Source organism: Triplophysa dalaica, chromosome 14 (assembly GCF_015846415.1).
Source record: "Triplophysa dalaica isolate WHDGS20190420 chromosome 14, ASM1584641v1, whole genome shotgun sequence".
Taxonomy (NCBI): Eukaryota; Metazoa; Chordata; class Actinopteri; order Cypriniformes; family Nemacheilidae; genus Triplophysa; species Triplophysa dalaica.
In genome coordinates this window covers 6,255,566-6,273,151 of record NC_079555.1, presented here as the reverse complement: position 1 = coordinate 6,273,151, position 17,586 = coordinate 6,255,566, and positions in this window count along the sequence as shown.

Genomic DNA, 17,586 nt, shown 5'->3' with positions numbered 1-17,586 from the left:
GGACAAGGAGTCACCTCGACCCAGGGGCGCCGGGGGATTAGGGCGATTCTAAGGGCTCACGCACTTCAGCGGCAGGCTTCGGCTCAGCCCCGTCTTTTACTCTGACTTTTTAAACTCGTTCTTCAATCCACGGCCTCGATGTGCGCAGTGGACTTCAAAAGAGGATAAGGTGTGTGTATTTAGTGCTATTTGTTATGACATCTGCAGACATCTGCGCAGTTCTTTTGTTTTAAATGCAGTCGTTGTCTAGTGGTTAGAGAATTGGACTCACGTGTGTTTACAACTCTCTGGATGGGTTAAACGCAGAGGTCACATTTCGGGTTTGGGTCACCATACCTGACAAATAGGTCACTTTCAATCCACTTTGTTAATGTGAAGTTGGAGCAATATAATGTTTCCCATCCACTGTTTTCACTCCATTCCCCCCTCCTCAACACATCATTGTTTACCTCTGAATAAAGCACTTCACAACCATGAAGGGATTCTTTAGAGAACGAGCCTTTTATTTGAACTCAGTCTTGCACAGAAGTGACGGACAGCATTTGTAGCCTATAAATGGCATTTTTTTTTTTTAAAATACTCAAAAATATTCCTTGCTGTTAAAACATCTATAGAGGGATTTATGCTTGTGATGTTACTTTGAATTATAAAGTGAAATCAATGTGAAAGCTGATGATACATTTATCAAGATTTAAAATTAGTGCTTTTATATGCTTGACATGTAAAATTGTAACTAGGAAAGTGACTAAAAGTGTAAAACAAAATCGATGCTAAACATACCTTTATATATACAGCAGGGGCATTTCTTAATTTTCATTGTACTGATAATGTACTTTGGCATAATACCGACATCACTGCTATGACCAGCAACTGGTCTATTGACTAGGGAAGGGCGATATTGCGAAATTGGATATTAATCCGACTCCAAATAAATACAGGGCCAGTAGGACCGATATCGATATGATACTTTTGACTTTTAGAAGCATGTATTTGAACATCTTCATCTTTTGTTGTGCAAAGTTTGCTGCTTATGCATTTGTAGATAGTTTTTCCACATGTTTCTATTGTATAGCTACTGGAAAAACTGGATAAGCATATTTTAAGTTATAAAAGCATTTATTGGCATAAACATTATATATACAAAGAATCAATATTTTCAGTGTTGAGCCTTGTTTTTCACAACCTCTTTAATTCGCTCTGGCATGCTGGATGTTATCTCTGGGCCAAATCCTGACTGATGGCGAGCCTTTCTTGCCTTATTAGTGCTCGGATTTGATCACAATTTATGCGGTTCTGCTTGCACTTGCTTTTTGAGGATTGACCAAAGGTTCTCTATATGGGGTTGACATCTGGGGAGATCATTATTAAAAATGCATCCGATCACTCTGCATAAAGTCTATAAACAGCATAAGCAAAAACTTTGCAAAACATTTATGTCACCGCTATACTTTTGGCCACGACTGTGTTCCAACCCCGTACAGATTTTAAACACTTTTAAGCCAAATAAAAGCTACATTCTTATCGCTGCAATGAACTTAATTTATAGACATAAAATTCCCACAAAATTATTATTGGAGAACAACATTTAAAAACTGTTTTTTGTTCAGAAACAATAATATAAAACCAAAACAACTTCTCCATTAACACTTATTTTTCTTACAAAAAATAAGTGTAAAACAAATACAAATAGACAAACAAATATACATTTTAAATAAAGTGCACAAAATGATTTGTAAATGTTTCTGGTATTCTTCTTTTTCAGATTTTTTGTCATTTATTAGAACAAACTTCTGAACTGCAAAAGTGGGCATATATCCATCCATTTTCTACCGCTTATCCGAACTACCTCGGGTCACGGCGAGCCTGCGCCTATCTCAGGAGTCATCGGGCATCAAGGCAGGATACACCCTGGATGGAGTGCCAACCCATCGCAGGGCACACACACTCACTCATTCACTCACGCACTCACACCCTACGGACAATTTTAAAAGTGGGCATATATATTAGGATTTATTAATTTTAGTTATTGTCAATACAGTTGTTCATTACCTTAATTCTTTCATTTGCGTGCGCAATAAGTCATCAGATTCTCCTGTCAACCTGCTAGGCATCGTAAAAAAATTCAAAGAACAAGGTTGCATGAGTTCAAATGTCAGGCCTCAGCAACAACACACAACAGTCAGGAATGACAAGAATTGTTTATATAATGTTCATTTTAACAACCATAGAACAACTGTATTGTTTGGATTTTGCTGTACTAACATCCAAATGGGTTATACATTCATACTGTACATTGATTTTACACTTTACATATTAATATCATCATTATTCCTATGTACAATTTATTTATTATCGTTCACTTTATAAGAGACGCTACACTAAGATGGTCATACCTTGTTGTGACAAGGACGCGCAAGATGTTTAAATCAATTCATTTGACGGCCAGTAATGAACTGTCATTTTCATGAAAAAACTTTTGTTTGGGACTGATAGACTACTCTATTTAAATTGTACATTTATCTCCACTTTGATCTGTTATCGTTCACTGTAAACTAGCAAATTGTCCTTTTTGTTGTGCATTTCGGTGAATGGGTGGAATGACAATACAACGTAAAACTTCAAAGCTGAATCCCTTTTTTAATTGTGTAGGGGTATTATAAAGGGGTATTGCTGGTAAACCAAATAAATAAACATAACACTGGCACACAAATATGAAAAGCCTAGCAATGCTTTAATAAATGAAATCATTCACTTGTCCTGTCATGGTTCATGTCCTAAAATGTAATCAAGGCGGACTTACAAATTTTTCAGAAAAGAAAAATGTTTCCTTGAACTGAATTATTTTCTTCCTCTTCCCTCTGATTCCAGATCTGGCACAGCTAGTAGGGCCGTGCTTATGAGATGTATTACATGTCAGTGATGTTATTTTAAGCATATTAGTCAACATTATTTTTATTTATTCTAACACCGTCTAAGACGGCAATACTGACCATGACTTGTCCATGACTCAAATTTGAGAAGTCTGCCGCAAAATATTTGGAGATATTATTATTGACAGACCTCTCTCTGGTCATGTTAGGCAAAGACAAATTTGGTTATTGTGTTAAAATTAAAAGCTGCATAAATGTTTAGCTAGTTTATAATGATAAACATTTAAATATTAACCGAATTTTTTTTTGTAGATGCATTATTTTGTCTTAAGGTTTTAAGAACAGAATGTTATAATGAATGTCTATAAGACACCTTCATGTTAAGGTGATAATTTCATGAACAAAGCTTTTATTTTTCTGTCAGTCAAACCTACTAGACAAATCTGTCTGACACATCTGTAAGGTACTGCAATTTGTGAAGACCCTAAAATAATGTGGACGTGCACTTACAGGAACAAATAACCGTGAAAGGTAAGATTCTAAATGATTTATTTTATTATTTACCTCATTTTTTCCCTTATTTCGAAAAGGTTTAATTGGAAAAGTAACAGAAAAAGAAGTGCAAATTCCCGGTCTATGAATAATACATCTACTTCCGGCCGCTTGGGTTTCACCTTTTTAAAGATGAAAGGGATAGGTCGCATCAAACACATTACTTGGAATAATCTCATCTCACAAGTTTGACGTATAAACCATTCAGTTATCAGTCATTGGTCATCGGATTTGGTTAAAGAAGCATGGTAAAGCACAAATGAATTAGTCTTTGAAAACTTGGCAGGTGGCAAGGCTTGACTTCTGTGTTTTTTTATTATTTATGATTGACATACAGTACATACTAGTGTGATATGTGCTTTAAGTTTTAACCAGAAACTGCTGCCTGCATATAGGTTTGATGACAGTATGAAGCAAACATCTGTCACGCACTGATGGAAAGCAAAATTAGTTTAGGCTGAATTCTCACAAAAGGTGCCTTGCTGGTGCCGTCATCTAACAAGCAGTAGTTTCAGCTAAATTTCCATTAATTCATAGACATGTTGAGAATGCATATCAACGGGGTTAAAAAACATGCTCACATTTGTTGACTTCCTTACAAGATTGGGGAATTTGCTGTGCTTACTGTAAGAACACAGGTGAGAGTGGCAATACTAACTTCCTTCTCTAACCCAACCCCTAAATCTAACCATCACTGGCATAAAAGCAAATCGTACTAAAATCTATGAATGAGACTGTTATCCCCATAAGGTTGTGTTTGAGCTGTATCTCTCGTTGCAACCATGATGGCAATCTTGTCACCACAATAATATTCTTCACAATGCTGTTTTTGATTCTACACTTTAATCCATGATCCTTCCTCTCCAATGTTTTCACTCGCATTTTATACAAATGACATTTAGCATTTTAATTTGTTTAAATAAACATAACTTTAATAAGCCATACTGTAACATACAGTTTCAACAAATGAAACTTCCTAAATCACAACTAATAAACTTTCCCTATTCTTCATAAACATCTACTCTGTAACTTTGAATCAAAGTATCTAAGTGCAGCTGTGATCTGGCCCTCCCGGCTGAGACTGGTTTCTCCCGAGTTTTTAATTTCTCCATTTATTTATGATTGGAGTTTGCGTTCCTCACCAATGGGCATTGTTAGCTGGCTTGCTCACCTTGAGACTGCATTTATTATATATTATTATATATTTTTTACTTGAATGATCTTGCTTGTTGTATAAACACCCTGCAATGTGCTGTGTTTTAAATTTCAGTGTTTTTCAACTGTAAAGCTGCTTCGGAATCTTAAGACTGGTAAGAAGTGTTCAGTCCTCATTTAAAAGTTCAGATTCTTGATACAAATTGACAAACAAATATACATTTTAAATAAAGTGCACAAAATTATAACTAAATGTTTTTGTTATTCTTTTTTTTAATTTTTTTGTCATTTACTAGTAATGAACCAACCAGCTTTCATCATTATTTTTGAGGGAACAACTGCAAAAGTGGACATATACACTCACCTAAAGGATTATTAGGAACACCTGTTCAATTTCTCATTAACGCAATTATGGTGGTGGTGTAATGGTGTGGGGGATGTTTTCTTGGCACACTTTTGGCCCCTTTGTGTCATTTGGGCATCGTTTAAATGCCACGGCCTACCTGAGCATTGTTTCTGACCATGTCCATCCCTTTATGACCACCATGTACCCATCCTCTGATGGCTACTTCCAGCAGGATAATGCACCATGTCACAAAGCTCGAATCATTTCAAATTGGTTTCTTGAACATGACAATGAGTTCACTGTACTAAAATGGCCCCCACAGTCACCAGATCTCAACCCAATAGAGCATCTTTGGGATGTGGTGGAACGGGAGCTTCGTGCATCCCACAAATCTCCATCAACTGCAAGATGCTATACTATCAATATGGGCCAACGTTTCTAAAGAATGCTTTCAGCACCTTGTTGAATTATGCCACGTAGAATTAAGGCAGTTCTGAAGGCCAAAGGGGGTCAAACACAGTATTAGTTTGGTGTTCCTAATAATCCTTTAGGTGAGTGTATATTAGGATCTATTAATCTTAGTTATTTTCAATACAGTTGTTCATTACCTTAATTCTTTCATTTGCGTGCGCAATAAGTCATCAGATTCTCCTGTCAACCTGCTAGGCATTTAAAAAAATTCAAAGAACAAGGTCGCATAATTTAAAATGTCAGGCCTCAGCAACAACACATAATAGTCAGGAATGACAAGAATTGTTTATATAATGTTCATTTTAACAACCAAAGAACAACTGTATTGTTTGCGTTTTGCTGTACTAACATCCAAATAGATAATACATTCATACTGTACATTGATTTTACACTTTACATATTAATATCATCATTATTTCTATGTACGTTTTTTATAATTATTATCATTCACTTTATAAGAGACACTACACTAAGATGGTCATCCCTTGGTATGACAAGGACGTGTAAGATGTTTAAATCGATTCATTTGACGGCCAGTAATGAACTGTCATTTTCATGAAACAACTTTTGTTTGGGACTGTTTAGACTACTGTCTAAAATAATAATTCAAAACTACTTCTTGATGTGCTGACATTCCAATGTCCACAACACTTTACAAACTGAACATTGTTTGCATAATTATCATTATTATTCTGGGTATTGCATGCTACAAAAATGTTCTACATATTTATTATTGTTCATCTTTGTCTATAGAGTACACACACAGCACAGCGTGTATTTGCTAATATAACACATACACCCATCAATGAGCACCTTATTAGCAAATCTGTTTGAGATGATGTTTGATTTGTGACATGATGTATTATTTTGATGGGAGTAGCGATAAGAAGATGGGTAGATTTGTAGACATGAAGTTCCGCCCATGCTCAGCAATAATACTCTATTGAAATTGTATGTTTATCTCCACTTTGATCAGTTATTGTGCACTGTTAACTAGCAAATTGTCCTTTTTGTTTTGCAATTCAGTGAATGGGTGGAATGACAATACAACGTAAAACATCAAATCTGAATCCCTTTTTAAATTGTGTAATTGCTTATTAAGGGGTATTGCTGGTAAACCAAAATAAAAAAACATTACACATGGCACACGAATATGAAAAGCCTAACAATGCTTTAAAAATGAAATCATTCACTTGACCTGTCATGGTTCATCACATTCAATAAGGTAAAATGTAAACAAGGCGGATCTTTACATTTTTCTGAAGAGAAAAATGTCCCATTCGGTTTCCTTGAACTGAGTTATTTTCTTCCTCTTCTTTCTGGTTCCAGAACTGGTACAGTCTGCTACATGTCTGTTATGTTATTTTAAACGTGTTAGTCAACATTGTTTTATTTATTCTAACACCGTCTAAGACGCAATACTGACCATGACTTGTCCATAATTCAGATTTGAGAAGTCTGCCGCTAAATATTTGGAGATATTATTATTGATACCTCTATATTATACCTCTCTCTGGCCATGTAAGGCTAAGATTTTTCTGCTCTTACCATAAAGACAAATTTGGTTATTGTGTTAAAATGATAAATATTTAGATATTAACCAACAAAAAAAAGTAGATGCATTATATTGCTGGTTTTAAGAACAGAATGTTATAATGAACGTCTTTAAGACACCTTCATGTTAAGGTGATAGTTTCATGAACAAATCGTTTTTTGTTCAAATTGAACAAACCTGCAATTTGTGAAGACCCTACAATAATGTGGACATGCACTTACAGGAACAAATAACCGTGAAGGGTAAGATTCTAAATGATTTATTTTATTATTTACCTCGTTTTTTCCCTTATTGCGAAAAGGTTTAAGTGGAAAAGTAACAGAAAAAGAAATGCAAATTCCCGGTCTATGAATAATACATCTACTTCCGGCCGCTTGGGTTTCACCTTTTTAAAGATGAAAGGGATAGGTCGCATCAAACACATTACTTGGAATAATCTCATCTCACAAGTTTGACGTATAAACCATTCAGTTATCAGTCATTGGTCATCGGATTTGGTTAAAGAAGCATGGTAAAGCACAAATGAATTAGTCTTTAAGAACTTGGCAGGTGGCAAGGCTTGACTTCTGTGTTTTTTTATTATTTATGATTGACATACAGTACATACTAGTGTGATATGTGCTTTAAGTTTTAACCAGAAACTGCTGCCTGCATATAGGTTTGATGACAGTATGAAGCAAACATCTGTCACGCAATGATGGAAACCAAAATGATTTTAGGCTGAATTCTCACAAAAGGTGCCTTGCTGGTGCCGTCATGTAACAAGCAGTAGTTTCAGCTAAATTTCCATTGATTCATAGACATGTTGAGAATGCATATCAAAGGGGTTAAAAAACATGCTCACATTTGTTGACTTCCTTACAAGATTGGGGAATTTGCTGTGCTTACTGTAAGAACACAGGTGAGAGTGGCAATACTAACTTCCTTCTCTAACCCATCCCCTAAATCTAACCATCACTGGCATAAAAGCAAATCGTACTAAAATCTATGAATGAGACTGTTATCCCCATAAGGTTGTGTTTGATCTGTTTCTCTCGTTGCAACCATGATGGCAATCTTGTCACCACAATAATATTCTTCACAATGCTGTTTTTGATTCTACACTTTAATCCATGATCCTTCCTCACCAATTTTTTCACTCGCATTTTATACAAATGACATATCAAATTTTAATTTGTTTAAATAAACATAAATATAACTTTAATAAGCCATACTGTATAGGCTAAAGACCCATACAGTTTCAACAAATTAAACTTCCTAAATCACAACTAATAAACTCTCCCTGTTCTTCAAAAACATTTACTCTGTAACTGACACGTCAGAGGAGATCTGGCCCTCCCGGCTGAGACTAGTTTCTCCCAAGTTTTTTCTTACTCCAATTATTTATCATTGGAGTTTGGGTTCCTCACCACAGGGTATTGTTGGCTGGCTTCCTCACCGGGAGACTGCATTTACTAGATATTATTAGATATTTTTTACTAGAATGATCTTGCTTGTTCTAAACACCCTGCAATGTGCTGTTTTTTACTTTTCAGTTTTTTTCTCCTTTAAAGCTGCTTTTAGAACAGTCTAAAGACTGGTAAGAAGTGTTAAGTCCCCATTTAAAAGTTCAGATGTTTGATCTGAAGAACTAAAAAAGAACAGATATAGAAAGAAAACAAAGTTCTTTTGAACTGTTTGTTTATTCTGAAAAAAAGGTATCATATCACATATCTTGTATCATATCACAAAGCCAGGACTTTGAAACAATTGAAATATAATATATAATTTTTTAAAAATTCAGCTAAGTTAAAGTGATAGTTTATCCCCCCCAAAAAATGATCTGTTATCATTCACTCACCCTCTTGTCATCCAAACTTGCCTCACATTTTTTCTTCTGCAAAACATATTTTTCTTTCACTGAACCGAAGATTGATGGTAACTGATCGGCACAATTCAAAAGAAGTTCAGATTTTTGATCTGAATGACTGATAAAGAACAGAAATAGAAAGAAGGTAACTGATTGATAACAAACTGTATGGACACAAAACCAATGGAAGGGGGTCAGTTAATAACATTCCTCAAAACATCTTCTTCTGTGTTCAGCGGAAGAAAGTCAGACAAGTTTGAAATAACCTGTGACAGACATGATAAAACCAGGAACTTCCTTTTTCATTTTTCAACATTACACAAAACAAAACACAACAATCATTACATGTTGTACATGTTAAACAGTGCAGTCATGATAGAAAAATCTTTTTGGCCGACATAAGAATTCTGAGGTTCCAGCAGGAAACATCTCAAGCTGGTTTTAACAAACATGACAATGATTCACTGTCTTCTGTTGACCTTCACAGTACAAGATGTTAATTCAACACAGAACCTGTGATATGAGATGAAAGAAGAGTTTAGCATAAATGTGCAGCTAACATAGCTACAGCGCCTGCTTGATAACTTTTAAACATGGAGGAGATTATTTGTGGGTTCATTATATTTTTTATTATTGATAACTGTGTATCACAAACAACATGCTTTTCTGGGTGCCTGCTAAATTGTTTACATTTAATTACATAAATTAAATATGAAAGATGAAACAAAAAAGGTTTTATCGGCTGATAATACCTGCTCATCTGATCCAGTACGTAACACCATGACAAATGGCTAAGCTTTTAATTCCACTTTAATAAAGAATTCATGTTTCAACTTTAATAATCTGATCAGATTTTTTGTGCACTACGTCTGGTTAAACTACTCACGACTGTTTTAGAAAAAAACTCATTGTACTCTTTTTTTGATGTTCTGTTTCAGATGCTTCTTTTTATGTCATCTTCCAAGAAAATTGGAATCTGTCTATTACAAGAAGACACTGGTAACGTTCAACCAGTATTATGTGTTACATTCTTAATGTGTTAGTGATTTCTTCTGGTTTGTTGCCAAATCAGTGGCAAATAAGTGACAGTATTTCTCCTGTATGCTGCACCTTTAAAACAAAAGAAAAATATACTTTCCCACACCTGTCCTTTCATTCTCTGCAGCTGTTACACCCTTAAAAAATATTCATTTTCTTGTGAGTCATTCAATAACAATGAGGACAGCTTTAGTTTTGTCCCTCATGCAAATTCCGTTTCCAGGGTAACAGATTTGATCTCATCTTCACATTACCCGTTTTCACATACGAGCTATTTTTTCATGCATGAATTCACCCATCCACAGCATCTGATACAGTTTGTCACTGTCGCATATGCCCAACATTCCCTTAATACAAGAACTATATCTTACAAAAGATAAAATATAAAGGATAAAAGTTAAGAAGGATTAAAATGTTTAAACGTGCATCCTCTTGAAGCTGCGATCCGTAACTTTTGCCTATAATTTTTGCATATTTAAAATGTAAAATAAAGGATTGCTGACGATGCAAAGGGTTACACTGTTTAATAGTTTCAGACGAACAGCTACAGTTAATTTATATATATATATTTTATGGTTTAAAGCTAAGCTTGATTTCATGTTTCTTGCATCTTCTGCAACAGTGTTTTCATGCTCTAATCTGTAAAAAACAAACTACACTACATTCTTTGACAAGTTTTATCTTCATCGACAATGCGTTATCATTTTTTCAACACTATAAACAGGTCAACACCAAAACAATCATAAATAAATGCTGCTTACTCATGCTATGTTAATTAAGAGAAACCTAGAATGAAAAGCATGTGCCACACTTCTGTTCCTGCAGGGGGATTCTCTCTACTTTGAGGAGGAGAAACCTGGTACGCCCATCAGTCAGGCCTTTTTAAGATCCATTCCTGACATTGTTATAGTAGCAGATGTGTTTTTATGTGTGTGCGTTAAAGCGAATTGACAAGACTGAGCATGCAAAAATCGTTCTCACACTCGTGCTAAAATGAGCAGGAGCTAGGCCTCCATATTTTACATTTCTGTACCGAGAGGTCACACTGTGACGTTCTGACCTTCTTTTGGTCTCACGCACTCAAGTGCCGATAATTCGCAGGTAAGAGTCTCAGCCTTAGATGTCACGTATTCTTGAAGAACAAAGAGTTGCTCCTATAGTGACAAAATTCTTAGAAAATTCTTAGAAATGTGGGCGTTTCCCCATAGAATTACTGAAAAGATCCCAGTAAAGAAAAAAGTAATTCATAAAGGGTCTTAACCCTTAAAGAGCTCTTAAGGTCTAAAAGTTAAGGAGTAGCGTGGAGGACATTAAAGAGACTTAAGAGATTCTTTAGCAGCAGATAAAATGGACGAAACGAGAAAGTGAGAACAAATGTGTTGCAATGCATAAAATGACCATATTACTTTTGAGGTTTATCAGATTTTTTTATACTGTTTTCTGTGTGTGTTTTTTCATTCTTGATCAACCAACTGATCACAGTCTTTAAAAGACTGTGTCAGCCCGCCCCCTCACTAAGATAAAAGTTTTTTTCTTTTCCTTGCTCAGAGTTTCTCTCAGATTAGTCCTGAATCGTTTTTAAGCTTAGACTCCTACATAGATTTTTTAAACTACCTTTAGCCCACTTTCTGAAAAACTTTACCACGTTCAAAGTCGTCATCTGATTGGTTGAATTCGTCGCGTTCTTTATCCGTTCCCCAGGAAACAACACATAGCTGAATGATCTAAGATGCAAACTGTCGTGTTATTCTTAATGATCGACTAAACATTTAATTCTTAAGAGTATGCGAGGTTCGGCCATGAAGCTGTTGAATTGTAACATTACAGACTTTTGTTCAGAAGTGAGATCTCTTAACAATTGGAGATCACCTCTCCCTACATTGTAGACGGTCTTTCCGGAATAGATAATATTGCAGACTTATGGAGGCAGGCAGTACTGTTGTAACTTATTTAACTGTGTTCAAAATAACTCTCATTACGTGGGGAATATTGAAGTAAATGATCCAATATTGATAACAACACACGAGGTGTATCATGCCATGAGTAAGCTGTCTGATGACAAAGCTAGTGGTCGAGATCATATCTCTGCTAAACATGTGCTGGAAGTAATTGGGATAGCCCTCTTTTAGCTGTCTGGTTTAGTGGTTTTATGACTCGAAGACTTGATGTTGTCTGTGTTATTAGTGCCAGTTATTAAAGGTAAAGCTGGCCCAGTAGGTATCCTGGACAATTACAGACCCATAACCTTAGCCGGTATTTTATCTAAAGTTTTAGAAATAATTTTGTTGGATAGGATAAGTGTGCTTATTAACTCGGCTGATCAATTTGGTTTTTAATCGAAACATGGCACTGGCTTGTGCATATATTCTCTTTAAGATAGTAAATAAGTACAGAGTTAAAACTTATCAGTGTTTTTGTGTTTCATTAATGCATCAAAAGCTTTTGATAGAGTAAATCATGAAAAGCTATTTCGAAAGTTGACACAAAGAAAAGTGGCTGAATATATTGTGAGAATTTTAAACCAGACAATGCAAGTAAAGCGGGGCATTAAAATCTCTGCTCTTGGGGTTAGTATAAGGGTGTGAGAGGAGGAATTTTGTCACCATTCTTGTTTTACCTCTGGATGATTTGTCTAAGTATTTGAAAGCATGCAAAACAAGTTGTATAATTTAGAATAGTTCATTATAAAGACCCGACCATGTCTCTTGAGACATTGCAAAATTTCACAAATCATGAAGGTAAAATTTAGTTGAACATCTTTTCAATCTGACCAATACTCTTGGTGTTTTCAGTGACTGTATGAGGTGTTAATATGACTCACACTTAGCTCGAAATAAGGATTTGGCCGTAATTAGCAAAAAGAGGTGTGATATGATGCGTGAGGTGTTAATATGACTCACACTTAACTCGAAATAAGGATTTGGTCGTAAATAACAACAATAGGTGTGATATGATCAAGGGTAAAGCAATTTACCCTACAGATTAAATCCCATTGTAATAGAATGTGCTGGTGTCATTTAAAGCTATACTTACATTTATCTGTACTGTATATATGTGGATATGCAGGAAATAAATATTGAATTTTATTCGTTGTATAAACCAATAAATACCTGTTAAAATAGCTATTTACAGCACCGTCTAAAAATTCTGTGGTTTTAACTTGCGTGTAAATGCTTGTTTATTTCAGGTGCGGAAACTAGAGGCTATTTCGAAAGGAAAACAGAAAAGAATATATATATTCTGTTCAGAAACAATTATTGTTTTAATTACATGTTAATATTTACAGATTTCATTTTCAGATTTACATTTCCATTTGTCGCACAGCTATTATAAACATTGTATAAAACATCCAGAACTAGTCCAGAAGGTCTAAACTGACTCTTGTTTGACTGCTTCCTCTGTGATTTCGGCCTCTTATAGTCAATATTTCCATCATAAACTCTCTTCCTCCAATGGATGACTTTGGTTCAGGTGACTTCACTTGTGCTGCTGCCTCCGTATCCTCCTTATCACACAGATTACAAAGGACATCATCAAGGTTTGGGAGCTCATCAATAAATTATTGATGATCATTCAGTTTATCCAGGACCATGAGATGATCTTAGAGTTCTAAATCCCTCATAGTTATAAGCTGTAACACAGAAAGAACCTGTTTAGTGAATAAACTATTCAGAATTGAACAGAATTGGTGTTTAACAATGCTCCATCCACTGTTCTGCAGAGTTCTAATCCTAACCAACCCTAATCTTTATGACCATTTGAAAATGACAGACGTGTAAAGAGCTGTGCCTCTTGCTTCACACCCATATTCTCATTTTTGGGTTTATTATTATAGATAATATTTGCCCATTTAGTATATCAGTTTTGTGGACTCTAGACAGTTACTGGGATGGGAAACATTATATTATCTGGCAATCCAAGGGTTCTGGCAAAAAAAATTATGTAAATAACATGGTATTATAATAACATCGACTCTACTTACCAGATGAAATTCGCAGGATGGAGATAAAATTGAGATGAACTAAAATTATTTGTTGAAAGAAGCAGAAAGATGGTCAAACACAGATTTAATAACAAGTTTCAGCATTCTACCTCTTTCTTTTGCTCTCGAGCCTCTAGAGGCCCCGGTGTTTCCATCTGCATTAGCTCTTCCTCAGGTGTCCTTATTAGTTAAATCCAGGTCACCTGTGCCTTGTTACCTCTAGGGCAGGGGTGTCCAAAGTCAGTCCTGGAGGGCCTGTGTCCTGCAAAGTTTAGCTTCAACCCTAATCAAACACACATGAACATTTTCAAGGTCTCACAAAACAGACTTGAAACTTCCAAACAGGTGTGTTGAGCCAGTTAGAGCTAAACTCTGCAGGACTGTGGCCCTCCAGGACCGACATTGGACAACCGGGCTCTAGGGTATTTAAGTTGTGTTTTTTTAATTTCCTTCTTACTCAGTTATTGGGTCTTGACTGCTAATCTGACTTGTTCTTCCTCCCTGCTTCAAGTAAGGTTACTTAGTCATCTTCTTTGTTATTGTTTGTGTTCTCTGGTTTGGTTTTCTCCCCTCGTGGAGTTTTGTTTTTGTTGAATTTTTTTTCACCTAGTTTTTATACCTCAGTCCGAGAAGAACTTGTGTTGGTTTATTCTTTTGCAAAAATATGTTTTCCTCTGTAGTTTAGCGGGAGATCTCCTAACTTCTATGGTGGACACTGGATGCTGGAGTTCTAGACCAGCTGTTGACAAGGACCTGTTAAGGTCCTTGTCAATTTATGACAAATTATAATGAACTTATGACAAATTATAATGTTGTCATAAATTCCTTAATTTTTCTGAGCTAGTGAAAGATAAGAAACTGAAAAATAATACTGAAAATCATACATTCTTCTATGAATGTATACTGCACGAATATATCTGACAAAAAGAACTCAATTAACGTTACCCAACTGTGTCAACTCCACATCTGGTGTGGCAAATTATTCATTTTTTACTTTGTAATCGATTGTTTACTGTATTACGGGTTTGCCTGATTCCAATTAAACTATTTTGGTGTTGTAAACTGGAGGATAATGTCCATATTAATATACATCTCGCTTCTACTCACCAGGTGAAACAGGCTGGATCCACATACGATGACGTCAGATATCCGCTTGTTAGGTCGTGATATAAGGAAAACCGTTTCCGGGTCCAGGCTTTAACTCTTCAAGTGAGGTTATTATTTACACGGCCGTTTAAGACAACTATTTATTCATATCACATATTCAAGCTAACCATGCATTTATATTAAACGGATTTCACTACAATTCCCAGGCTCACTAATCTTAGAAAGCAATGTTTATTCATTCATTAACATTTATCTCTGTCTGACCAGGTGATATTTCGTTTTGGAGACAAAGGTTATGATACTTGTTTTTCGTTAGTTTTGAATGACTGATTGATTGTGAAATAAAAACTTTTATTATAACTGCACAGTCTCCGAAGACTAGGCCTACATTTTCTGTCATCACTAAGCAACGCTTACCGTAACAGTGCCGAACGATGTTTAGAAAAAACGTTTAAATTTCCTTTATGAACAGAAAAAGTAACAGTGTAACTAACGCAATACGTTAGTGTAAATTGTTTTTTATAAAGTTTGTACAGTTTTCAATGGGAAACAAACATTTTGTAGTCTGTATGTTAGGCTGACTGCTACATGCATAAAATCTTTAAATCCCTCAGTAAGTCTACTTTTTCAACTGCTGTGAATTCAGTTACAAAGTCTTCGAGTCGTCTGTCACCACATTTGTAATCAACGTTGTGAGATTTGAGTTACAATTCATATTTGGTCCACTTTGGCATTGCGATCGCTTCAATATACAAGATCTTGTCCATTATCGTGCCAATACTCATGAGCTATCACATGATCTCAACTGTAGATTGATTGACAGGTGAGCTCTTCCGATCCCAGACCTGGGGCCCGTTCTTCGTACCTCGCTAACTCTGTTAGTTGGATTTGATAGTTGACAACTTTACATGATCTTGGATTGTTCAGTTCTTCGACTCTCATCCTGGACTTGTTGTCTTCGCAACAGGTCCGTTGACTTCATATGAACAGGATAAGACCGCGGCCATGACGCAGTCAAATCGGCTTCGTTCATACAAAAGCATCTTGTTGCGCAAGGTATCCTACAGGATAAAAAAAAGAGCTTTGCGAAGTTAACATGTAATTAACGCAATTTTTTGCTTTTAGAACAATATTTAGTGTATGCGTCTTATTATATATTATATTATATATACAACAATTTTGTTTACTGTCTTGGGTGAGGACCAACATAAATGAATGGATAAATAAAATATCTTTTTTTTTTCTTGTGAAGGAGATATTTGTCGGAACTTTATATTAAATGTATAAAAAACCACAGACTGTGTGTATATTTTATATATATATATAAATATAAGTGCAGTCTGTTCCTCCATTTGGAAATGTGTGGTATTTTATTCTCTTAAAACCCCGTGTGTAACACTGTTATTCCAATAAATATTATATAAGGGAATTGAAGATTATGCAGTCATGATCATGTCGATGAGCATTGTATGTGTCTTTTAGTCTTGACTAATGTCATAGACTGCATAATAGGCCTCTGAGGCCTCAGACTATTTTCTGAAAATAAATGATAATATTTGCATGAAATAATAATTTGAATATTATTAGTAATAATGTTAAGCAAAAGGGAATTGAATAGATAAGGAAGCTGACTGATTGTAACTTTTGGAAAACCATTTTCTTTATTATTCTAAAAATAAAAACATCACAGACATGCTTATGCCCACACGCATTTTAGTTTTTATCTTCATGGATATAATAGAGAGGCACAAGTGTCATCTTTTACCACCAATAAGAAATGTTAGGTCAGTAAACAATACATAGTTTTAAAATCTTCAATCTTTTTAGGACTTAATCTCTAGGTTTGTTCGACATAAGGTCAATGCATTGAAGTTTTTGCTTTTTTTGCATGCATTCAACCTTTAAAGACTTTAAAATGTTACGCGTCTTGTGTCTTTTGTGGAGAGAAATCAACAATTCACAATAAATTAAAAGCAATAATAAAGCAAAATAAAATCATATTTTCCTCATCTCTGTACCACATTTCCGTGCTTACAGATAAATGCCTTTCAGATGATGTGGACTCCTGCTAATGCTACTGAGTTTATCCAGTTTAAGAAATGTTAGTGAAATGGTCAGTCTTCAAACACTTTCCTCAGTATCCTTTGTAGTGAACACTGATGAGTATAAAACACTTTATTTTGTGGTGGATGACACAATCTCATTGCAAAAAAAACACTAAAAACAGAATTTATTAAAACAAAGAACTAAAAGTTAGTTTATCAAAATATACAACTTCAGCTTAGAACAAACTTTTGGTAAAACAAACGTAAAATTCTTTTTCCATCCCACAAAATTCACATGTATAAGATATGTCCAGGTTAAATCTTTCTAAAATGTGCTTAACAGGATATATTCTATGCAAAATGTTATACGATACCTCCTTAATTTTGTTACAAACACAGAATTTATTCTGTATTTTCCAAGCTTTCTTCCAGTTTATATCACCAAATAATGAAGACCAATAAAACTTTGCTGCAGGAACACAAACAATACATAAGGTATTTCTTATATAGAACTATCACTGCATTTTTTTTTTATATTAACATTACCAATATAAATAATTTTATAATAAACCTCATATTGATTTCCCTTGAACTAGAATTCCTTAATTGAAACACT